General features: G+C 41.9%; 1 long non-coding RNA gene across 1 annotated transcript; it reads right to left on the reverse strand.

Moving 5' to 3' along the window:
- Positions 1 to 10,994: 10,994 nt before the first annotated feature.
- LOC117507983 lies at positions 10,995 to 26,581 on the reverse strand. The gene is made up of 3 exons (XR_004559922.1): positions 26,450 to 26,581; positions 21,139 to 21,145; positions 10,995 to 11,006 (listed from the first exon to the last, which is right to left on the reverse strand). It is a non-coding gene; the product is annotated as an uncharacterized LOC117507983 (long non-coding RNA).
- Between the last annotated feature and the right edge of the window lie 582 nt (positions 26,582 to 27,163).

Genomic DNA, 27,163 nt, shown 5'->3' on the forward strand with positions numbered 1-27,163 from the left:
CCTCACTTGGTGCATTTTTGCAGCTGTTTTATGATCACTCAGCACATGAAACACATTACACATACATCCAGCTGTTGATAAAAAACACTACCTTACATTACACTGTACATCAGCTAAACTATGGAATTTAAGGTCATACAGCCAAAGTGTTTGGCCATTTTAATAGCGACGTACAGAGAGACAGTGAGCCAGTCTCACTGCACAGCATGTTAGCAGTTAGCCCAGTGATTGTCTAATCCAAGGTGAGGCACGGCTGACTGCTGCCTCAACGCACGTCTCTTTGAAACCGCAAATGTGAAAATTCAGCGAGTTTGAATAAAAATTTATCTAAAACTTCTTCTTTGTCTTTCGGCTGTTCCCGTTAGGGGTCGCCACAGCAGATCAATCGTTTCCATCTCACCCTGTCCTCTGTATCTTCCTCTGTCACACCAACCACCTGCATGTCCTCTTTCAGCACATCCATGAACCTCCTCTTTGGTCTCCCTCTTCTCCTCCTGCCTGGTGGCTCCATCCTCAGCATCCTTCTCCCTATATACACTGGGTCCCTCCTCTGCACATGTCCAAACCATCTCAATCTCGCCTCTCTGACTTTGTCTCCAAACTGTCCCACCTGAGCTGTCCCTCTGATATGTTCATTCCTAATCTTGTCCATTCTTGTCACTCCCAAAGAGAATCTCAACATCTTCAGCTCTGCCACCTCCAGCTCTGCCTCCTGTCTTTTTGTTAGTGCCACTGTCTCTAAACCATACAACATAGCTGGTCTCACTACTGTTTTGTAAACTTTCCCCTTCACCCTTGCTGATATTCTTTGGTCACAAATCACTCCTGCCACCTTTCTCCACCCACTCCACCCTGCCTGCACTCTCTTCTTCACCTCTCTACCACACTCTCCATTACTTTGAACAGTTGACCCCAAATATTTAAACTCATCTACTTTCACCACTTCTACTCCTTGTAACTGCACTATTCCACTGGGCTCCCTCTCATTCACACACATGTACTCAGTCTTGCTTCTACTGACTTTCATTCCCATTCTCTCCAAAGCATATCTCCACTTCTCCAGACTAGACTCAACTTGCTCTCTACTCTCACTACAGATCACAATGTCATCTGCAAACATCATAGTTCATGGGGACTCCTGTCTGATCTCATCCCTCAACCTGTCCATCACCATTGCAAACAAGAAAGGACTCAGCATAGCAGCGCCAGGGCTCCTTTGTTGATAAGAGGAATCAGCTAATGGAGCTGCAACACAGCTACCTGAACAGGGAAAGACATGATATCCCTAAAGAACTGCAGAGGAAAAACAGGGGTTGTAGAGCCGGGAGGATACGTAGCAAAGGAAGAAGAGATGTCGGATGTATCTTCCTTCCACTGTGATGAGGAACATAAGCTCGTTGGCGAACAAAATGGACAAATTAACATCATTTGTGAGGAGCAACAGTGTGTTTTGTGAGGGCTCAGGAGGAAGCAAGCAGCACTGTGAGAGTCATGTTCTTTGACTTTTCCAGTGCATTCAACACCATCTGGCCTGACTTGCTCAGTGATAAGCTACGTGACATGAAGGTGGAGGCTCCACTGATGTCTACCAACTACCTCACAGACCACCCACAGTATGTGAAGCTTCGAGAAATTACATCTGAAACCATCAAGAGCAGCACGGGACACCACACCACCACGGCCCTGTCTCCCTTCCTGGTCACACTCTACACCTCAGACTTCAGGTTCTGGTCACAGTCCTGCCGCCTGTGGAAGTTTTTGGATCACTTTGCCATTGTGGGCTGCATTGGCAGTGACCTGGAGTCTGAATATAGGAGTGTGGCGGACAGGTTTGTGGAGTGGTGTGGACTCAACCACCTGCAGTTCAACATATCTAAGGTAGTGGACTTCAGAAGATGGAAGACCCGTCTGAACCCAGTTACTATCATTGCAGACTACTACAAGTACCTTATGTCCACATAGACAAGGAACTGGACTGGACTGTAAACTCAGATGCTGTGTATAAGAAAGGTCAGAGCTCACTGTACTTCCTCAGGATGCAGGATGTTGCAGATGTTTTATCACTTGGTGGTCTCCAGCATCATCTTCTATGCTGTAGTGTGCTGAGACAGCAGGTTGAAGGTGTCTGACACAAACAAACTCAACAAGCTCATCAGGAGAGCTGGCTCTGTCCTTGGGTGGAGCTGGAGTTTGTGGTGGAGGTGTCAGAGGGGAGGATGTTGAGGAAACTGCTCAGCATCCTGGACATCACCTCCCACCCCCTGCATGCCGCACTGAAGTCCTGTCTGAGCACCTTCAGCCATAGACTGAGACCACTGAGGTGCACCATAAAATGCCACAGGAGGTCTTTCCCACCTGTGGCAATCAGACTAAAGACTCCCTCTTCTACAGGAAGAATACATAGTGAACAGAATTATTCAGTTGGTGACTAATGTTGTGATTTAGTACTATATAAATAAAATGAAATAAAATGAATTGATACTATATCACAAGTAAGGAACACACTTAATTTCAAACCAAGAGATGTTTCAAAGAATAAAACAGGAAAAACGAACAAGCAGGGAGACGGTCGAGACTGAGATCAAGATAAATAATAATAATGCTGCTGCACATCTTAACTGCAAATTCACGGTTTCCACTCTGATCATGTCCTCTTCTGTCTCCTCCTGCCTCTCACTTTGTCTCTGCCTTTAATCTCAAATAGCTTCAGATCTCTCTGTATGCACACACACACACACACACACACACACACACACACACACACACACACACACACAACTTCCCACTCACCTCCTATGGCTTGTGCTCTGGCTTCAATGTACCAAAGTGTGAACATCCAGGGAATGCGCCTTCTTCAAAACTCTCCCCCATCTAATTACCTGCCTGACAGCTCAGATATAATTGATGACATGATCTCTCGCTGTTCTTGTTTTCTACCATTTTTGTCTGTCCTACCTTTCCTGACAAGCCTTAGTAATATACAAGATAAATACTACAGCACTGCACTCATACACCACAAACCTCCACCAACACTAGTTTCCAATTCCACAAATTTTTACCTTGGAAAAAAAATTCAAGGTCAAAGTCCTGTCAGAAGTGGCTATTCATAAGTTAAAATATAATAGTTTTCACAAACACTTTTGGTGCAACTCAGACACATCTTCAGTGATCTACCCTGGGGTCATTGGGTGTTTCTTGTCTCTCAACATCATGCACCCTTGCCCAGGTGACCCAGCCGGGGGTGATCAGGCCCCGGCTTGTGTCTGAGTAGCATAACAGTCCACGGATCACCCCATTTGATCCACAGCCATCTTGATGCCTTTTCTGCCATGTCAGTGATGTTTTTGATTGCTCTTCTGCAATGCAGTCCCTTCACTCCCAGCATCTTGAGTGCTCTGATGAGTGACTGGCCAACGAATCCTCTGCAGCCGACCTCAATGGGGTTGCATCGAGTCCTCCATCCTCTGCTTCGGCATTCGCTTGCTAACTCCTCATACTTGGCCCTCTTCCTCTCAAAAGCCTCCTCCATCCGGTCTTCCCAGGGAACAGTCAACTCCAGCAGGACCACTTGCCTTGTTGTTTCGGACACCAGGACTATGTCCGGACTGAGTGTGGTCACTGCAATGTTTTCCGGGAAATTAAGCTGTCTCCCGAGGTCAACCTTCAGCTGCCAGTTCCGCGCTGTTACCAGCAGCCCTCCTGTTGGTCTTAGGCTCTGCTGTGGTTTCTCCCCAGCCTTTACAAAAGTGATGGAATACCCTGCTGGTTGCTGTTGCCTGCTGCTAGAGATCCCTGTGCTGATGACCTCTGCAATAAACTTCAGCACCTGGTCATGTCGCCAATGGTAGCGCCCATCTCCCAGTGCTCTTGGGCAACAGGTCAAGATGTGCTCCAGCGATCCTCCTCCCTGGCAGAGTGGGCACAGTGGAGTGTCTGCCAGGCCCCAGCAAAAGAGGTTGGATGGACTGGGGAGAACATTGTAGACCGACTGAACCAAGAACTTTATCCGTATTAATACGTATAGATCAAAAGGGCTTTTCAATGTTAAAATCAAATATCTGCTAAATCCACAATACGAATCAGATGCAGATCAAACTTAGTTTATTCACTGAGAGTGCTAGTTTTTGAGATATAATGCAAAATATATACCAAATGGGCTTTTCAATATTATATTTAAATATCCACAAAATGCACAGTCCGGATCAGAGCTGGATCAAACTTTGTCAGGAGATTGTTGTGGTTTGCCCACTGTCTGTGCCCCGTTGTTGAGTGTCATTATGTTCTGTATGTGTCCTTTGTGTTAGTGTTCTCAGGGTTCTGTCCAGGTTCCTTCTATGGGTTGTATGCTGTACTCCGATCCAGTTTGTGTCCGTTGTCCTGTTGGTCCACATGTGTCATTTGTTCCTGTTTCATTAGTTTGGTACACCTATGTCTTGTTGTCATTACCTCCGCCAAGGAGGTTATGTTTTCGGTCGCGTTTGTTTGTTTGTTTGTCTGTCTGTCAGCAGGAAAACTCAAAACGTTTTGAACGGATTTTGATGAAATTTGTGGAGTGGTTGGAAATGACAAGAGGAACAAGTGATTAAATTTTAGTGGTGATCTGGATCCCGATGCTAACGCATTAGCATGTCTATGGCATTTTCAATGTTAAAAGTTAGCATTAAGTAGTTGCAGCTGTCATCACGTTCGGGTGCATTTGTTTTCAAATTGGAATATTTCTTAAATTTATTACCTCCACCAAGGTAATAAATGTTTTCGGTCGCGTTTGTTTGTCTGTCTGTTTGTCAGCAGGATAACTCAAAAAGTTTTGAATGGATTTTGATGAAATTTTGTGGAGTGGTTGGAAATGACAAGAGGAACAAGTGATTAAATTTTAGTGGTGATCTGGATCCCGATACTAACGCATTAGCATGTCTATGGCATTTTCAATGTTAAAAGTTAGCATTAAGCAGTTGCAGCTGTAATCACGTTCGGGTGCATTTGTTTTCAAATTGTAATATTTCTTAAATTTATTTTTGTTTATATATTAATAATCTAATGATTATTATATACAATTTTAGAGAAAGAGACAAAAATTAATTTTTTGTCTGTCTGTTTGTCAGCAGGATAACTCAAAACGTTTTGAACGGATTTTGATGAAATTTTGTGGAGTGGTTGGAAATGACAAGAGGAACAAGTGATTAAATTTTAGTGGTGATCTGGATCATGATCCGGATCCAGGAATTTTTTAAAGGATTCTTCACCATTGCGGGATAGAGGAAATTTTGACATTCTAGTTTCTAACTCCACAAAAACAAGGCAGAAAAGCTTGAAAAAAAATTAGGGTGTAACATAGTCAAATGTTCTATCAAACAACAAAGTCTGGTGATGATCGGATCCGGATTCTGGATCTGGTGATCCAGAATATGCAAAAATATAGGGAAAATAGAAAATGTGTCAGTGTGAGGTGACAAATGAAGCTAGAGATGCACAACTAACACCAAATTGGAGCTGAATCTGTACTGATTCAGTAACGTGTCATCAGATTTGATGTAGCTTCAACTGTTATGGAGCTAGCTCCAGAAGAAAACCGCCATTACCGAAAAATCATTTTTATACAATAACTTTTCAACTAATAAAGACATAAAAGTGATTCCAAGTTCTAGTGGTATGTTTTCATGGTCAAGGATGTCAAATATACAGGAAAGAAGAGTGTATGTGTCATAGTTTTGGTTGTAACACTGAATTGTTGAATAGATCACTGTGCCAAGGAGGGACTCTCTTTAGGGTCAGTGACCCTATGGCCTTGGCGGAGGTTTGCACTCTCTGAGTGCTTCTAGTTTCGTATTAAAGCCTGCTTTATTCCCGAGTCACTCGCTGGTTCAGTCTCCCACACTCAGGTCGTGAGTATCGGTGCGCCGGTGTTGCCGACCAAACGGTCCCCCTAAAAATCAGTCCCCCATGATGACGCGGTTCACGGATTATAACCTCATTTCTTCTCATTTATAACCTCACTGCTTCAAACTGCACTCGAGTCATCATCTATCTCAGCGACAGATATCTGAAGCTTTTGTACAACAATCATTTCCTCATAAATTCAGCATTATTTCATAATAAAAGGCAGGGGAAGCGATCAGAGCGCCACGGCTAAACAAGCTGCTAGCTGATGCATTCACTGAGCATCGGACGTTTCAATGCATCACGGAATTTCAATGAGTTTCTGCTTAAAAAGGTCTCATTTCTGCTTAAAACTGACTTTAGAATGATTAAAGAGGTTTTACCTTTATCATCTGATGGTTAATAATCCCATTAATCCATTTAATTGCTTTGGGTGAAGAGACTCCATCTCAGACGTGCTGCTGTGGTCTGAAATGACACATGCGCAAATGCAGAAGGCGGACCGATTTTTACACCTCACAGTCACATATGAGAGTGATTGGGGCACATTTAATTAAGATATAATATAAAATATACATTAAATGGGGTTTCAATTTTAAATTTAAATGGCCATAAAATCTATAATCTGGATCCGAGCTGGAGCAAACCTTGTCAGTCAACAGAGGTTACCACCCTACATAATGCTCTCAAATATGAAAGAAATTCAATCTTTTTTGACAGAGTTACAAATTTATGAAAAGTCATTCAATGTGAAAGATAGGGATTTTTTTCCAAGATTTTTCCTGACTTTGACCTATGACCTTGAAAATGTAATCATGTCTTGCCTATTAAACAACTTCCTATAGGAAGTACTGCAGCTATACCTTTGTCATGCTTTAGTTTGGAACTGTAAGGCTAATGAAAGATTTCTCAGCCACTCACATCCAACTTACTGAATTACGTCATAATATTAATGACAGCAGAAGCAGTGAAATTTAACATCATCATCACCGGTATTCTTTATAGGAGTATTTCTCAACTGGTGGGTCACAATATGACTCACCAGTTGAGAGACTGCTTTAGAGAGTAATATTCATGCAACATTGGTAAGTAAAATGTCTCTTGGGCTTAATTTGAGGAAGAAACCTCAAGCAAACCAGACTCAGAGAGGTGACCAACTGCTTCAGCCATTCTAGCAGTAACAAAGTTCAAATAAACAAAGTACAACATAGAATTTTCAAACATGTAAAACAAAAACACTGACAAGCTTGATGACACGAAGTGGTAGGACACAAATGCAGGATTCAGAAATTAGCATTAAAGAGTTTACTGTCAGTCGAGGCAGGGTTTGTTACACAAAAAGAGGCCAAAAAGAGCAACAGTAGTCAAAGCATTAGGCAGAGACAGGATCTAAAAAATCAGGGAGACAGGTTGAAACATGGGTAAGCAAAACGGGACTAAAATACTCAGAGGACAAATGCTTGAAAGAGGTACAAGGCACAACAATGTTGCAACTGGAAGAGGAAAAGGAAGAGACTAATATAGGAGGAGTGACAGTGAGGAAATGCAAGACAGGTGTGTGAGGAAGGTTCAGGAATGGGACGTGGCAAGCAGGAAGAACAGGAGGGAAATGCCCGACACAAAGCACCCAACACCAGAAAAAAGAAATCCCTCCACCAAAATCCCAGCACAAAAAGTAAAATCAGAAAGAAAATATACAAGAAAACACAATAAGCCCCACAGACCCAATCATGACAAATACAAAAGGTTTGTAGACAGTATACACAATATTTATAAGTGAATAATATGTATTCCTCCATTAATGTTGATAATAGTCCAGTAAAGATACAGATATATCCACACCAACACGAGCGAGACAGATGAAGTCCCTTGGTTGAGAGAGTAACGACATGTCAAGTCGAAAAAAAAAAATGGAAAATGGTCATGTGACTCGTGGTGCCATCTTGGTTTCAAAATAGTGTTCACTGTTAATCTGTCTGCATGTAAATCCAGCCATTTTATTTCTTTATTTGCTGAAAATGCAGGGTTGTTGTCCATTTGGATGCACAAATAGACACAACAAGGGCTTCAAGATGTACAGATTCCCTTCAGATCCAAAGAGAAGAAGAATTTAGGAAAATAAAGTCAGATGTGTGGGATGGAATTGACTTCATCGTCAAAGCTTTGAGAGGTAAATTTATTGTTCAGTGCCATGTACAGTAAAAATCACCTAAACCATCATCGTATAAGCCAGATATTCGCAGTCACCAGACAAAAAAAAAAATCCCAATGTTTTTGTGTTTTTGTGTAACGGATTTTGTGTAATGGATTTTTTGCTCACACGGATATAATGATCCCCTCTGTTCACAATGTATTTCCATTAAAAACCCCGAGCAGTCTGGACGTGCAAAGCAACAGCGGTACAAATTAAAGTTCAGCTCTGACACTCGCCGATTTGAGGAAAGTGGGACGAGAGTCATTTCCGTAATTAAAAGCCCGACTGTTTATTTTTTTCACACCATGCTCAGACTTGGACCTGCAGTCTGGCGTGCACCTGTTAAATCAGACACAAAAGGCTGTAATTTGACACTTTTCTGCTTTCACTTCTTCATCTCCCATCGTATTATAATAGTTTTTGCAGTGTGCACGCTGATTACAAATGGATCAGAAAAGTCAGCAACTTTACAGCATGAAGTCAGTAAAAGATGAAATTGTACAGCTTACCTTTGAATTGGAGGTGATGATTGTAGAAAGAAAAGCTTGTTAAGGGTCAAATTAATCCATAATAAAACATAATCCAGAGACGGAGAACTTTGAACTGTCATTGCATGACACGGAGTTACAGAGCTGCAGAAGCATAAATCTGGCGTTAAATTAATTAAACATGTCATCATAAATTGTAAATTTGTGTAAATTTGATAGCTTAACTATTTTTATATTTATTTTGATAGTACCTGTACCTGGATGTGTTGCTGTATGTGGTTAATTGATTCAAAAAATTTTGAAAACATAAATGGTTCATTCAGTAGTTCAGCGCAGTTGGAACAAAAATGATGCCATGTTCTGAGTTGACACGACTCTCTAATCAAGGGACTCTAGAGACAGAGGGACAGCGAGTGTGAGAGTGGGAGGGGGGACAAGCGACTGACAGATGTATGACAAATGACACATATTGTGGGCTGATGGACAACAGCATATGACCACAACTGGCCTTGATTCAGATTATGTCACAGCCACATCACAGTGTGTGTGTGTTACTACGGGTGCATGCACCGGTAATGATGGCTGCGCACGGCAGCGATCTGATGGCCGTGATAAACTGATCTCTCGCCTACATGTTCCACAGTAATTCGGACATCAGGGAGACCTGCTTTACATGATTATCGTCCTTATGTTGTATGTATTTTGAAGTTTGAGATGATCCACGATTTTGGACACTGGCCAAATGTTCTGACTGTGCCTGAACACACCATGAGTGCACCCCGTGTGCTGCTGGACTATATTTCCTCCACTTGGCAATTGGACCTCACTCGTACAGCAACGTAAGTGCATTTGTCATATTCTCACTGCATTTTGAGAGTTGTCTGGGTAAACCTAATGTGTTCCACCTACATTTGTTCCTCATTCAAGGGCTTAATGCACACGGCATGTGCACAAAACATTCGGCACAGGTTGTAGTGCAATCTGAGTAGTCAGGCGGCTGTCTGCCACAATTCTTATTCTCTCTCTCTGACTCGACTTGGCCTCATTGAATGGTATGTTCCAGCTTTCACCTCATGAACTATTCGTACCATTGAACTCATAAACATTCATTATTTGTATACTATACCTTTGATATGTTATTGTACTTGAAATTTTACACAAGATGCAACAATCAGGAAAACTATTGCAATTAGTGGTAGGTTGACCCCTGTTTTGCAATATATTTAATGGACTATTAATCAAGTTTGTGCTGAGAGGTTTTTGGACTCACACTTAAGCAGGAAAGAATTGAAACCATCAGCTCTTTGAACCATGCTGTTACTGGCAGGTGTTAAGTAACAAACTGTTCAAAGCTGTGGTTTTGCGGAGCTTGGTTGTGCATCTAATTTTGAACCTCATGCCAGAAAAACTTGCTTTTCACCAACATTGATTGTGAAACACTGCTTCAAGCAAGAAGTATATATAAAACGAAAACAACAAAATAAAATCAGTGAATCGATTATTCTGTTTTTCATTAATAATACATTTCTAAACTTCTGAGACATTACTCAACCAAACCTGATGACCCTAAAATGCTCAAATAACTCCCAAAACACTCAGTATGTATCACCATACAATGTCTAAATGTTTTAGCAAACAGTCAGGAAAACATTTGTGCACCGCTGACAAACTTTATCCCAGCAGGGAACTAATTGCAGGCATTTTCATTGGCTCTGCAAACAACAAAGGTCAAAGGTTACATGAAAATGGTCTGTAGAGTGCACTATAAAGCTGTGTTGTCTGGGTTATTTGGTGAAAAGTGGTGTCCTGATTTAGCAAGAAGTGGCTTAATTGATTGTTGTCAATCTGAGAGTTAAATTATGAGCTACTCAAAGCAACTCTAATAACTGTTCTGGTAACAGGGAGTGATAACCTGGGGTGACCTCTGAGTCTGACATCATCTTTGTCAGAGGTCAGTTACAGGGTCAGCTACCGGAGGTGAACATGTGTGCTGAGGCATGTGTACGGGATAGGATTACTTTTGTGTGTATGGTTATACAACATCTGTCTGTCTCTGGATACAATGGTTGCACCTTGGTCAATCCTTCAGTCTTGCCTGGAGAGAGCAGCATCTGTATGTCTCAGCAGTCTAATCCTTCCATGACAATCTCTGCCGCGGGTACTGCAAGTAACTTCAGACGGTGAATTAAGGGTATGGCTTTGCTGTCTTTGCTTCCTGGATGCTCTCCTGTTCACCAGCTGTGGGATTCTCTTTTCCTTGCCCCTGCTGACTCGCTCACAAACACCATGATGCCAGCCACAGCAATCATCTGTGAACAATTCCCAGCTGTCTGGGTCAATGCCTGTGAGTTTAAAATCATGCTTGCAGACATCCCTAATGCACACAGAGCTGGGTGGTCTGCTGTGCGACAGCCTGTGGCTAACTCACGCTGTCCTTTGGTATGCAGCTGTCCTTTATTTGATCTACATGCCCAAGATTCACAGCCAACAGTGGCAAAGTGCAGCAGTGTTTGTGAATTTGCCGTAGTTTGATGCCGAAGGTTCATCATAGGCAGCAAAGATGAAAGCTTTCCAAGACGTCCTACCATGTGACAAATGGTTCTAGGGCATTTCCCCTCTGGTTGTTTCCCCCCAGACATTCTCCCTCCCTCTGGGTCTGGTGTGGGAGTGTGGCCTATTTAATTTTTCATTATTTGATTATTATTGCATGTTTGCTTTATGTCTGTTTTAATTTCCTGCATGTATTTTATTTTTGTTGTGCTGTGGAAATATTGAGTTGTGTTTAGGCCACTCCCCTTTCTCCCACGAATTCCAGACATTGAGCGAGCACATCTGTGGCCAATTAGTGCATCAGTGGCACAAAGAAACAGAGACACAATCTGAAGACAGGGCAGACGGGTGTGCACGTACAGTTGTGAAGGCACAGGCAGAGTGACGAGGGCGAAGGGCCGGATCTGGGAGCGCGTGGACTGGAGGCCGGGCAACGAGTGAGCCGTGGGAACCAACGCAGAAGGGGAGACAGCGTGAGAGCGCGCAGGACCTGGGAGTGTGGCCGAGAGGACAGGAAGGATACGTACACAAGGCGCGTTGCGTGTGTACTGGGCGGCTGTTCAAGAGCCGCCCAGACCCGGTAACTGCTGTTTACCAGGGGAGGGGTATACACGTAATGTTTTAACCCCCACTGGCAACTCTCCTCTCCCGGCAGGCCCACGGACACAGCGGCGGTGGTGCATGGAGCCACACAGAGCCATTTACAGAGCCCTAAGGACACGCTAGAAGCCTTCCCCCTTTTTAGAAGCTCCCCCACGTCTTAAACTATTTATCTGGTTTTACTTTCTATCCCTTGCTTTTTAACTGAACATTTTAGAAGGTTTATATATATATATATATATATATATATATATATATATATATATATATATATATATATATATATATATATATATATATATGGACATTGCACTAGTTTTAATTGTATTTTCTTTGTAATAAATATATTTAATCTTTTATTTTCTGGGTTTTAATTCACTGCTCACCCCTGTGTTTTGAACCTGTGTTTTTAACTGGGTCCTAGTCCCCCCGACAACGTGGTGTGATCGGCAAAAATTTAAATACATTTTTTTTGCTCTCAATTATTTTTAATACCTCACTCAGCCACACTAGAGTGCCTTGATTAGAGAGAGTGGCGTCAGCTCAGAACATGGCACCATTTTGGTTCCAACTGCGCTGAACTACTGAATGAACCTTTAATGTTTTCAACATTTTTTTAAATCATTTAACAACATACAGCAACACATCCAGGTACAGGTGCTATCAAAATAAATATAAAAATAGTTAAGCTACATAAATTTACAATTTATGATGATTTATTTAATTAATTTAAAGCCTGATTTATGCATCTGCAGCTCTGTAACTCCATGTCATACAATAACGTGCCTGGCAGTTCTCCATCTCTGGATTATGCTTTGTTCTGGACTAATTTGACCCTCAACAAGCTTTTCTTTCTACAATCATTACCTCCAAATCAAAAGTAAGCGGTACATTTTCCTCTTTTACCGACTTCATGCTGTAAAGTTGCAGACTTTTGTGATCCATTTGTGGGAAAGTGAAGAGTATCAAATCATAGCCATTTGTGTCTGATTTAACAGGTGCACGTCAGGCTTCAGGTCTGAACACTACTTGAAAAAAATAAACGGTCTGACTCTGGTCCCACTTTCCTGAAATCGGCGAGTGTCAGAGCACTGAGCCTTAATTTGTACCTCTGTTACTGTGCATGTCCATACTGCTCTGGGTTTCTAATGGAAGTACATTGCGATCACATGGAACATTTATCTGATGTGAGCGATATATATGTAACGGATTAGTTACAGTCAGGAGGCGCCGAACATCTACGGTGAATCCTGAATCGGGATGTACACCTTATTTAATGTCCAGATCAAAATTTCCTCTGAAAATTTTTTTTCTGCCAAATGTATTTGATTCATTATCAAAATGTGATTGGCGTGCACACTGCAGAAGCAGTGAAAGATATATATTTCATGGTGGATGTAGCATTTTCCGTAGCCAGTTGGCTGATCACAGGATGACACGGATTTTATCACATGGCACAGCCTGGCTGGTATTCACCCTGTACCATGAGATGCAGCGAGAGGTATTCCAAATGTGAGTTTTTATTTTTCCTTATGTTCTGATGGCTTGCCAACGATGGTGCATCGTTGTGGCTTGCATAGAGATAGATGGTGTACATGTCAGGATATGTGTTTCACAGCCATGACACACCGGTCAGCTGCATTGTGGCGCACCACGCACAGCCTCTGGAACACTCTGACTCACTATGTGGGAGCAATGCAGTGCCATGCAGCTGCATGTGGTGTTACAGCTATGATGATCATCATATTCACATAAATGATGTAACCCATGGCTGTAACCCATGTTACAGCCATGATAACATTATATTATAGATACATGTTCGAACTCATGAGATGGACCAACAATATATCTGTCATATGATGTGTATTACAGCTGTGACAGACCATTTACATACGCGCATGAACTCACATTGACACACTGTATTTTCAGTATGACTACGCAATGTTCATATCTGCTTCACAAAATGAATGTGTACCACAGACTTTGTACATTACTATATTTCCTTTGCGCACCCTGAATGGGATACCCCAGGGTGATGTCCAGCTCATCTTGCCACAACCAGGACATGCCAGCAGGAGTTGATGTGCCTGTCCATGGCGAATTTCCCTCGAATACAAGCAGACTGTTTTGAATGCTGTTTTGACACCATGGGAATATTTAGAACACAGTCAGAATGCAGTTAGAGTCCACCTCGAGTGCCGTTTGATGTATTTCCACCTCGATTGCACCTCGACAGTTGGGTGCATGTGCACAACACTGGGGTTGGCCGCACCACTGGTGCCTGACTGTTTGGACCTTGACACTTCCCGAATGTGGGTTGAATTTCCATTCGGGCTCTTTTGGCCTCTGATGTGACATGGGTATTAACAAAACAACTACTACTACACAGGCCAAATATTTTAAAAATAAATAAATAAAATATATTAAAGTAACTGTATTAAAATTTATTAAAGTAATTATGTGTTTTACTCAATGTATAGTCAGGGCTGCACATAATTGGTACTCATCATGCTTGTATGTGCTAAAGATCATTGATGCACAGCAGAGGGAAACACTTTTCCTTTCTGTCATTGCTTTCCTCTTATGAAGCACTTCCCTTGTGTTTTCTGCTGCACATCATTTAGGGCCCCTTCACACATAGTTCGAATAAAGTACAACTCAGGGCAACTCATGGTGAAACAGCTCGAATGATCTAACCATGAAACATCGTGCCAGCGGCAGTTTTGCACGATGCCGGTGCAACTGTTCATGCACATGGGAACACACTGCCAGCAGCTGCACAATGTGTAATCACATCCTGCAACTGCTGTGAAGAAAAAATAAATAAAAGCAAAAAATACATGCTGTGATGGTTTTGTGCACGTGGGAACACAGCAGCTTTTCACAGCAGTTGCTGATTAAAAAAGTAAAAATTACATGCCACCCACGGGACTCTAACCTGCGCCTTCCAAAAGCTCTGATTGCCAGTCAGAAACTTTACCACTGAGCTACAATCACTGTCCTATGAAAGCTGCGGGAACCTGCCTGATATGAGGAAGGAGATGGACATATTTAAAATGAAATAAATCCACACACCATATAAAAACACCACATTTATCAAGCAGGCAATACAAAAATGATCTGTGTGTTCCTCTGTAGATGGCCCATGGTCACCCTCATATAGTCATGAAGGGGCCATTAAATAACCCTGGCTAAATAAAAGAAAAAACACCACAGGATTCAAACCCACACACTCTGATTACCAGACAGAAACTTTACCAATGTACTACAATCACTATCTTGTTACAGGAGCATGAAATGGGTAAAATCAACAAGCAGATGAACGTATTTTCTAAATAAAATAAAAAAAGCGCTGTAAATGGCGTATTTGTCATACTGTTGGGTTGTCCTGGTGTTGCGGTGTGCCGCTCATAGTTCTCACGGACCGACACACATGTCCTGTCAGATGTGACATTCAGATTGTCCATTTCGTACCACAGCTGTGACGTCCAGAACCAGAGATGTCCCAACAGCTGTGTGTAGGGCAGACAGCCACGCCCCCTGTCATGTCAGCACACAGACCAAGATGTCACTCTGTGATCAGATGAGAGATGCCTCACCTGCGGGGGTGTGCGAACCACACTCACAGATGTGTTGTGGGGGAGGGGTGAACCACATGCACAGATGTGTTGTGGGGCCTATGTGGGTGGGCAAACCACACGCACAGATGTGTTGTGGGGTCTGTGGGGGTGGGCGAACCACACACACAGATGTGCTGTGGGGGAGGGGCGAACCACATGCACAGATGTGTTGCAGGGCCTGCAGGGGTGGGCAAACCACACGCACAGATGTGTTGTGGGGTCTGTGGGGGTGGGCGAACCACATGCACAGATGTGTTGTGGGGGAGGGGCAAACCACAGGCACAGATGTGTTGTGGGCAGTGGTGGGCACAGTTCCGATAATCCGATAACAGATAATTATTGAAGATAATGTTTTCCTTATTGGATTATTTTTTTAGATAACGTCAAAAACCATTATCAGACTAATTATCTTCTGATAAATTTTCATCTGATAACTTTTAGACCGTTAACATAGTAAACAGCTACAAACATTTTTAAAATTTAAAATCAGTTGAGCACCTACCTGTTAGAAGTTTCACAGCAGATGTGTAGTTCTACCCTCTGCAAACAGACGAGAGCTGCTTCTCGGAGAAACTGCTCTATCCTCTGCAGGCAAAGGAGAACTGGTCACAAAAAAATTAATTTCCTTTAACACCATACTGATACGCTGGCAGTATCACCCAAGTCATCCAGAGGCATACATTTTTAACTTATGGTTCAAATTTTAACCAAACTAATTTTGGACAAGTTATTTAAAATTACTGTCACCTCTGAAGTTTTATAAAGTGAAAATATCAGATATATGTTTTAGTTTTAAAGTAATGCACTAATTTTTAAGGTTTTAGTGAGCACATGCTGTGCCCAGCAGTGCATTATGGGTAGGATAGGGTAATTTCAGTACGTTCACGACAGGACAAATGCATTTCAGACACTCTGTTCAGGCTCCACGGACAACAGCATTAAACTCTAGTGCCTAAAACTCTTGTGAATATATTCTCTGGGTTTATAGATGGTTTATGTTATTGTGTTTGCGTTTGTTAAATTCCACGCATCTTAAATGTAGCAGACACGGATTATCTGGAATTTTGTTTTGGCAAATTTTCACGGTCTCTACTGCCATCTACTGGCCAGTAGTGTTCATGGCAGTATGTACCACAGAACCGCACAGTGTAAACGTTCAAAGTGCACAATTTGTGTTCTCATGCACATGGTACGTTCAAAAACCAAACATCGGACTCGTGTTTCCAGAAGCAAAACGTAAGCTTTTTTTTTTTCAAACTTAATTTACAAACACTCTCGATGGGACACATCAAAGTTTAAAAACAAAACAACAAAAAAAAAATTACAAGACAGGTCTGCGGTGTTTGCACATGCACAGTGCGAGCAGTTGGATGCTTGTAGCTCTTCAGCAGCAGGATACCCTCACGACGGCTGACCAGAGTAATATCAAACAGGTTTGATTTTCATTCGACCATATGATCGGCGATCAGGAGGTGGTTGTGAGATGTTAAATGCAGCTCATTACTCCATGTATACTACACTATGCAGGACATGCGATTAACGTGAAACTCGGTGTGATCCGATAAATTCTTGCACAAATGAAAAATCATCTGAAAAAGGGCCAAAACTCGCACAGTGTAAACCCAGCTTAAGTACTGAACGTCTGGCACCAGTAGATCATGACAGTGTTCTATTATTTATTTTTGACACAGGTTATATCAGACGGTTATCTAATTACAACTTGGCTTTTTTTTTTGAAAATGCCTTTTTTTACAAATAAAAAATGGAATGTTTTACCATAGCACATTTATCTGTAAACACCAACACACGACACACCTCACATTAATGTGTTGGTGTACATAGGGAAGCATACATGCTTCCCTTAGGCAGTATTATTAGACGGCATTGCTTAAATTTTCATTGTTACGCAGATGATACCCAGCTTTATCTATCCATGAAGCCAGAGGACACACACCAATTAGCTAAACTGCAGGATTGTCTTACAGACATGAAGACATGGATGACCTCTAATTTCCTGCTTTTAAACTCAGATAAAACTGAAGTTATTGTACTTGGCCCCACAAATCTTAGAAACATGGTGTCTAACCAGATCCTTACTCTGGATGGCATTACCCTGACCTCTAGTAATACTGTGAGACATCTTGGAGTCATTTTTGATCAGGATATGTCATTCAAAGCGCATATTAAACAAATATGTAGGACTGCTTTTTTGCATTTACGCAATATCTCTAAAATTAGAAAGGTCTTGTCTCAGAGTGATGCTGAAAAACTAATTCATGCATTTATTTCCTCTAGGCTGGACTATTGTAATTCATTATTATCAGGTTGTCCTAAAAGTTCCCTGAAAAACCTTCAGTTAATTCAAAATGCTGCAGCTAGAGTACTGACAGGGACTAGAAGGAGAGAGCATATCTCACCCATATTGGCCTCTCTTCATTGGCTTCCTGTTAATTCTAGAATAGAATTTAAAATTCTTCTTCTTACTTATAAGGTTTTGAATAATCAGGTCCCATCTTATCTTAGGGACCTCATAGTACCATATCACCCCAATAGAGCGCTTCGCTCTCAGACTGCAGGCTTACTTGTAGTTCCTAGGGTTTGTAAGAGTAGAATGGGAGGCAGAGCCTTCAGCTTTCAGGCTCCTCTCCTGTGGAACCAGCTCCCAATTCAGATCAGGGAAACAGACACCCTCTCTACTTTTAAGATTAGGCTTAAAACTTTCCTTTTTGCTAAAGCTTATAGTTAGGGCTGGATCAGGTGACCCTGAACCATCCCTTAGTTATGCTGCTATAGACTTAGACTGCTGGGGGGTTTCCCATGGTGCACTGAGTGTTTCTTTCTCTTTTTGCTCTGTATGCACCACTCTGCATTTAATCATTAGTGATTGATCTCTGCTCCCCTCCACAGCATGTCTTTTTCCTGGTTCTCTCCCTCAGCCCCAACCAGTCCCAGCAGAAGACTGCCCCTCCCTGAGCCTGGTTCTGCTGGAGGTTTCTTCCTGTTAAAAGGGAGTTTTTCCTTCCCACTGTCGCCAAGTGCTTGCTCACAGGGGGTCGTTTTGACCGTTGGGGTTTTTACGTAATTATTGTATGGCCTTGCCTTACAATATAAAGTGCCTTGGGGCAACTGTTTGTTGTGATTTGGCGCTATATAAATAAAATTGAGAAATTGAGTGAGACATAGTGTATGGGTCAAACCAATCAGTGTTAGCCGAGGCATTTATCAGTTATCTGTAACTTCTGATACATTTGGTGCTTTATCGGTTTATCTTTATCAAAGATAACTTTAAAGTTATCTGTTATCGAAGTTTATTTTTTGGTTATCTGTACCCACCACTGGTTGTGGGGGGGGGGGGTGAACCACCTGCACAGACGTGTTGTGGTGGGAGCCGACTGTTATGTGCTGCCGCGGATTGAGGAGCGGACCAGCGTCTGACTGAACCCAGCGCTAAATAACCAGAAAGCGGTTCCAAAAACAAAACCAATTTATTTCCTTCCTGTGCAATAATTGGTGTACAACATAAATATTCGGTTGTCTGGCGAGGTGTAGGACGGCGCGCTCTCCAGCGCCCAAATGGATCGAAGCCCGGCGCTTTCTGGACTCAGATTCACCGCCGAACACCCCCCAGGTGGATACGACAAACTGACTCTGTGAAGGACGGAAAAGGTGAGGTAAATCAACAGAGCTACAATACATATCCTTCAAAGGCACACACTATCAGCAACACATTCAGGTCTGAATTTAAACTGTCTATAAATGAGCAGCTTCTCACAACAGGTGGAGGATCATCAATCCGTATGCCACAACAGTGAGGAGCAAACTGCACAATTCTCATCAGTGTTCAAATATACTGCGTAACAAAATACCAAATTACTGTTAACACTTATTCAGACAATCATCACCTCTGATGCATGCTGACAGCATGTGTCCCTCACCCGTCCTCCTTCACAGGCACGATGTGTCAAACCCTGGCGCGGTCCTCCGCGTCTCACAAACGAACATCACAAGGTCGAGTTCCCGTCAATTCTGCTCAAATCACTCATGGCTTAAATGCAGAACGCCATCTCATTATCTGCTTCAGCTGAAAGTCTTTAAGTTTGCACGTGAGCATCATCCACAGGTGCTGCAAGCCGTTAGGCCTGCACGTGAACATCCTCCGCAGGTGCAGCCAATAGTTCGAATGAGGGTGAAGGAATCTTCCGCCAGCACCTTCTCCACAGAAAAAAACCCAGTTTGCATACCACCTGGAGAGCAAAGAAAAGAAAACAACACCAACATGTCCAGCCACACCCCCCAACACACAACACCGACACTGTGGCACGTCACATGTACACTCAATAAATTCACACTCATGGGGCACTTTGACAAATTTCACATCCAGCTCAACAGTGATTGTCTGCTGACTGTTGTCGTGTTAATACTACAAATGGCCACACATTTTTGTAAGTGCCATGCGAACGGTGTTAGATGTTTCTGTGTGTCAGCTGGAATTTGGCCAACACCTGCCGCGAGAGGGTTCAATGGGCTCGCACAGCACACACACTGTCTTTCAGCTGCTGGTGTGTGCAAATAGCTGTAGCAAAAGCTGTACAAAGCATTGGAAGCAGCAGGAAAATCCAGTCACCATCTTGGTGACTGGATTTAAGGCAGTCATCAATGCAGTCCATGCCACCTTCTCAGAAGCAGAGCCACAAGTGTGCCTTTACCACTTGGCTCGGTGCGTGTACCATCAGGTGCAGGTTGAAGGGCTCCAGGAGAGATATGCTGCTGATCAATCAATCAATCAATTTTTTTATATAGCGCCAAATCACAACAAACAGTTGCCCCAAGGCGCTTCACATTGTAAGGCAAGGCCATACAATAATTATGTAAAACCCCAACGGTCAAAACGACCCCCTGTGAGCAAGCACTTGGCTACAGTGGGAAGGAAAAACTCCCTTGTAACAGGAAGAAACCTCCAGCAGAACCAGGCTCAGGGAGGGGCAGTCCTCTGCTGGGACTGGTTGGGGCTGAGGGAGAGAACCAGGAAAAAGACATGCTGTGGAGGGGAGCAGAGATCGATCACTAATGATTAAATGCAGAGTGGTGCATACAGAGCAAAAAGAGAAAGAAACAGTGCATCATGGGAACCCCCCAGCAGTCTACGTCTATAGCAGCATAACTAAGGGATGGTTCAGGGTCACCTGATCCAGCCCTAACTATAAGCTTTAGCAAAAAGGAAAGTTTTAAGCCTAATCTTAAAAGTAGAGAGGGTGTCTGTCTCCCTGATCTGAATTGGGAGCTGGTTCCACAGGAGAGGAGCCTGAAAGCTGAAGGCTCTGCCTCCCATTCTACTCTTACAAACCCTAGGAACTACAAGTAAGCCTGCAGTCTGAGAGCGAAGCGCTCTATTGGGGTGATATGGTACTACGAGGTCCCTAAGATAAGATGGGACCTGATTATTCAAAACCTTATAAGTAAGAAGAAGAATTTTAAATTCTATTCTAGAATTAACAGGAAGCCAATGAAGAGAGGCCAATATGGGTGAGATATGCTCTCTCCTTCTAGTCCCCGTCAGTACTCTAGCTGCAGCATTTTGAATTAAGTGAAGGCTTTTTAGGGAACTTTTAGGACAACCTGATAATAATGAATTACAATAGTCCAGCCTAGAGGAAATAAATGCATGAATTAGTTTTTCAGCATCACTCTGAGACAAGACCTTTCTGATTTTAGAGATATTGCGTAAATGCAAAAAAGCAGTCCTACATATTTGTTTAATATGTGCTTTGAATGACATATCCTGATCAAAAATGACTCCAAGATTTCTCACAGTATTACTAGAGGTCAGGGTAATGCCATCCAGAGTAAGGATCTGGTTAGACACCATGTTTCTAAGATTTGTGGGGCCAAGTACAATAACTTCAGTTTTATCTGAGTTTAAAAGCAGGAAATTAGAGGTCATCCATGTCTTTATGTCTGTAAGACAATCCTGCAGTTTAGCTAATTGGTGTGTGTCCTCTGGCTTCATGGATAGATAAAGCTGGGTATCATCTGCGTAACAATGAAAATTTAAGCAATACCGTCTAATAATACTGCCTAAGGGAAGCATGTATAAAGTGAATAAAATTGGTCCTAGCACAGAACCTTGTGGAACTCCATAATTAACTTTAGTCTGTGAAGAAGATTCCCCATTTACATGAACAAATTGTAATCTATTAGACAAATATGATTCAAACCATCGCAGCGCAGTGCCTTTAATACCTATGGCATGCTCTAATCTCTGTAATAAAATTTTATGGTCAACAGTATCAAAAGCAGCACTGAGGTCCAACAGAACAAGCACAGAGACGAGTCCACTGTCCGAGGCCATAAGAAGATCATTTGTAACCTTCACTAATGCTGTTTCTGTACTATGATGAATTCTAAAACCTGACTGAAACTCTTCAAATAGACCATTCCTCTGCAGATGATCAGTTAGCTGTTTTACAACTACCCTTTCAAGAATTTTTGAGAGAAAAGGAAGGTTGGAGATTGGCCTATAATTAGCTAAGATAGCTGGGTCAAGTGATGGCTTTTTAAGTAATGGTTTAATTACTGCCACCTTAAAAGCCTGTGGTACATAGCCAACTAACAAAGATAGATTGATCATATTTAAGATCAAAGCATTAAATAATGGTAGGGCTTCCTTGAGCAGCCTGGTAGGAATGGGGTCTAATAAACATGTTGATGGTTTGGATGAAGTAACTAATGAAAATAACTCAGACAGAACAATCGGAGAGAAAGAGTCTAACCAAATACCGGCATCACTGAAAGCAGCCAAAGATAACGATACGTCTTTGGGATGGTTATGAGTAATTTTTTCTCTAATAGTTAAAATTTTGTTAGCAAAGAAAGTCATGAAGTCATTACTAGTTAAAGTTAATGGAATACTCAGCTCAATAGAGCTCTGACTCTTTGTCAGCCTGGCTACAGTGCTGAAAAGAAACCTGGGGTTGTTCTTATTTTCTTCAATTAGTGATGAGTAGAAAGATGTCCTAGCTTTACGGAGGGCTTTTTTATAGAGCAACAGACTCTTTTTCCAGGCTAAGTGAAGATCTTCTAAATTAGTGAGACGCCATTTCCTCTCCAACTTACGGGTTATCTGCTTTAAGCTGCGAGTTTGTGAGTTATACCATGGAGTCAGGCACTTCTGATTTAAAGCTCTCTTTTCAGAGGAGCTACAGCATCCAAAGTTGTCTTCAATGAGGATGTAAAACTATTGACAAGATACTCTATCTCCCTTACAGAGTTTAGGTAGCTACTCTGCACTGTGTTGGTATATGGCATTAGAGAACATAAAGAAGGAATCATATCCTTAAACCTAGTTACAGCGCTTTCTGAAAGACTTCTAGTGTAATGAAACGTATTCCCCACTGCTGGGTAGTCCATCAGAGTAAATGTAAATGTTATTAAGAAATGATCAGACAGAAGGGAGTTTTCAGGGAATACTGTTAAGTCTTCTATTTCCATACCATAAGTCAGAACAAGATCTAAGATATGATTAAAGTGGTCGGTGGACTCATTTACTTTTTGAGCAAAGCCAATAGAGTCTAATAATAGATTAAATGCAGTGTTGAGGCTGTCATTCTCAGCATCTGTGTGGATGTTAAAATCGCCCACTATAATTATCTTATCTGAGCTAAGCACTAAGTCAGACAAAAGGTCTGAAAATTCACAGAGAAACTCACAGTAACGACCAGGTGGACGATAGATAATAACAAATAAAACTGTTTTTTGGGACTTCCAATTTGGATGGACAAGACTAAGAGACAAGCTTTCAAATGAATTAAAGCTCTGTCTGGGTTTTTGATTAATTAATAAGATGGAATGGAAGATTGCTGCTAATCCTCCTCCTCGGCCCGTGCTACGAGCATTCTGACAGTTAGTGTGACTCGGGGGTGTTGACTCATTTAAACTAACATATTCATCCTGCTGTAACCAGGTTTCTGTTAGGCAGAATAAATCAATATGTTGATCAATTATTATATCATTTACCAACAGGGACTTAGAAGAGAGAGACCTAATGTTTAACAGACCACATTTAACTGTTTTAGTCTGTGGTGCAGTTGAAGGTGCTATATTATTTTTTCTTTTTGAATTTTTATGCTTAAATAGATTTTTGCTGGTTGTTGGTGGTCTGGGAGCAGGCACCGTCTCTACGGGGATGGGGTAATGAGGGGATGGCAGGGGGAGAGAAGCTGCAGAGAGGTGTGTAAGACTACAACTCTGCTTCCTGGTCCAAACCCTGGATAGTCACGGTTTGGAGGATTTAAGAAAATTGGCCAGATTTCTAGAAATGAGAGCTGCTCCATCCAAAGTGGGATGGATGCCGTCTCTCCTAACAAGACCAGGTTTTCCCCAGAAGCACTCCCTTGTAACCAGGATGTTGTGGGCTCTGGCCTTTGTGCCACAAGAAGATGTGGTCACTTCATTTGAGCTGCTTCAGGATGGACTGGGTGAGGAGCTCCAGCCTGTGGTCGACAACTTTGAGGACACTTTCATCGGTCACCCAGGTTGCTGAAACAGCAGGAGTCCAGTTTTCGACCTTGCTATCTGGAATGTATCAGCCAGAATACAGGAAGAGCTTCCACGCACAAACAACATTGTAGAAGGCTGGCACCACCGCACGGCTGCTAGTGTCAGCTGTCACCACCTGAACATCTTGGTGTTTTTGGATACACTGAAGAAGGAACAAGCATTGAACAGAGACGTTGTCCAGCAGTTGGGAGCTGGTGAGCCTTCCCCACCACAACACCAAGAGTACCGAATACCACCTACAGAATTCAAACCATCGTGGCTGACTACCAAGAGAGAGATCACTTGAACTTCCTCTGTTGTATTGCCTACAATCTGCAGCTACAAACTTCCTAAATTTCCTTAAAAATGTAACATTATGCATAACTGAAAACACTCACTAATGCAATACTGCTTTACATGCCAAATTATCAGATAGTAATGTTTTTTTCTTTTTGCATGACAAATCTTAACAGTTCTCCTCTACACCACTTCATCATGAAGCTGTATAACTGGGGATACAAAATGCAAAACATGTACTATGCAGAATTTCTCCAATAACTGCCAAAGAAGCCTGTAACTTCTTCTGGGTTGTCTGAGTGTCTTGGTGGCTTTCCTCACTCTTCTCCTTCTTGCACAGTCACTCAGTTTTTGAGAACTGTCTACTCCACATAGATTTACCATAAAGTGCCACACTGTTTGTATTTCTTCATAATTTCTGTAAATAAAGTCAGACATATTCAGTGACTTGGAAATGTTCATGTATCCATCCCGACTTGTCTCAAAAAACTGGCAATAAAAACGATTATTTACAGCTATTTTAACAAAGCATTCCATTACTTATGCAACCCATCATCTTGGCTTTTATATTTTTAATTAATTTATATCAATAGAAAGATCATTTTAGAAAGTTTAAATTGTAGTGTTTTGAAATGACATAAACAAATTAAAAGATGTGAAACACCAAGTGCTCCAGTAGGAAGGATAGATAGATAGACAGACAGACAAACAGACACAGACAGACAGACAGATACACATATGCAGTCAGGCCAGGAATGCTCATGTGAAGATTCCCACCAATCACCCACAATGGACATGAATGCAAAAATCAAATGTCTACATATGTTGGGTACTGGGTATCAGCTGAACTTTAAGATTCATAGACTGTAGATCTCTCACTTATCATTTCATACTAAAGGTATTATACCAAAGGCATTATCTGTCTGCTCTCAGCTCAGTCATTGGTATATTTTTATCAATAATGCTATTCTTGGTAGACTCCCCTGTTATTTAAGTGAATTCATCTCCTAAAAACATATATGGATTAAAGTCTCAAAATGCCATTCTCATGACTGCTGTCTCAGTACAGACTGAGATGGGCAAAAAGGTCTTCATGTTTTCAGTACAAACTGTCTGTATTACTCTCATGAATCCAAATTCAAGGACTCAGTTTCACTCAATGAATTTAAAGGAATTGTAACATCAAGGAGCCTCAGCCTATTGGAAATTGTAGTTGTTTTGAATCATGATACCGTGTTTTCTCTGTATTTTGGTTGATTTCATTCTAAAGTGTCTATTTGAAATGACACTTATGGTGATCTGGAACAATATGTATCACTGCCGTTCTTGGTCAGGTCTCTCTTGAAAATGAGATTTTAATCTCAGTGACACTAACCCGGTCAAATAAACCTTAGATAAAAATAAAAACAAAAAATAAAACAATACTCAGCAGGAAGATACCTCAATGTGTCTGGTGTGTTGTATGATGTCTCTTATCACTACAATGCTGATTACATCCTAATTTATGTTTAAAGCCAAGAACATCAATAAACTAGCCCCGAAAAAAAAAAAAAACATTTTAAATTGTGATTGTTATTTAACTTCTTCCATACATCTGTCACATCTGGCTTCAGACAAGTCAGAATTTCAAAATCCACATAGAGAAAACATTGTCATTTTCTGGAACTCTTTGGCATTCCTCGAATATCTTCACTCTGTGTCTGTCTTTCCAGCAAGGTTTTAACTAGATATAAATATAACGCAATGCTAAAATACCGTCGGCCGTATGAGCATTCTCTTCTTTATACCAAACATTGAGTGAGGCCGAAGGTGACCAAAAAAAAAAAATCCAACTGGGCCATCCACCGTGAGGACCCCTAGAACCATGGGAGATGCCATTTTGAATGGTCACATGTGCCATGCCATCTGTTTCATCCCCCTTGAGGACCCGGTCATTGTGACATCACTTGCAGTTTGCTTCCACGTCAGATCACAGCAATGTCACTTCCGGTTTGTTTCCACGTCAGATTAGTGTCTGCATCATCCACCTTAAGGATCCCTAGAACCAAGATCACATGATGTGATCTAAAATAGCATTGGGGAACAATTGATTCAGGCGTGGCAACAACAACAACAACATCAGCAGCTATTTAAAAGTTATCACCTCATTTCTGCTTAAAACTGTACTCCAGTCATCATCTATCTCAGCGACAGGTCTCTGAAGCTTTTGTACAACAATCATTTCCACATAAATTCAGCATTATTTTGTAATAAAAGACGGGAAGCAATCACACCAGCGCATCTGAGACTGACTCTGAGTCTAACTGTCTACACCCAAACTAATCAAAGGGAACTATGTGATTATTAACCATCAGATGACAAAGTGAAACCCCTTAAATCATTCTGAAGTCAGTTTTAAGCAGAAATGAGGCGATAATCTATGAATCGCTGCTGATGCTCCCAAATTATGCATGCGCAGTGAAGGCAGAAGGACAGATTTTATAGGGGGACCGTTCAGTCTGCGGCACCAGTTTGCTTAAGCGTCAGATCAGTGTCCACCTCATTCACCCTAAGGACCCCAAAAACTGAAGGTCACATGATGTGATCTAAAATAGCATTTGGGAACAACTTATTCGGTCGTGGGGAAAAAAAAAGAATTGGTTGCGGAACATCATTTGCTTTTTGCTTCTGCATCAAATCAGTTGCCGGCGTTGCTAAAAGAGTGCCAGGATGTGCGACTGAGTCAGTAGACTGAAAATGTGTCTCAGACTTCAAAGTAAGTAGTGGGTAGTGCCCAAACTATCTAAATTTAAGCAAAACAACAACAAAAATTAAGAGCGTTATTAATACCTAGTGGTGCTGTGACATGTTTTGTTTTTACGTGCTGTTGTAACTTCATTGTATGTGTGTGGCAGCACGGTGGATTAGTGGTTAGCACTGTTGCCTGACAGCGAGAAGGTCATGGGTTCAATTCCCATCTGTGGCCTTTCTGTGTGGAGTTTGCATGGTCTCCCCGTGTTTGC

Source organism: Thalassophryne amazonica, chromosome 3 (genome assembly GCF_902500255.1).
Source record: "Thalassophryne amazonica chromosome 3, fThaAma1.1, whole genome shotgun sequence".
In the NCBI taxonomy this organism is placed as follows: domain Eukaryota; kingdom Metazoa; phylum Chordata; class Actinopteri; order Batrachoidiformes; family Batrachoididae; genus Thalassophryne; species Thalassophryne amazonica.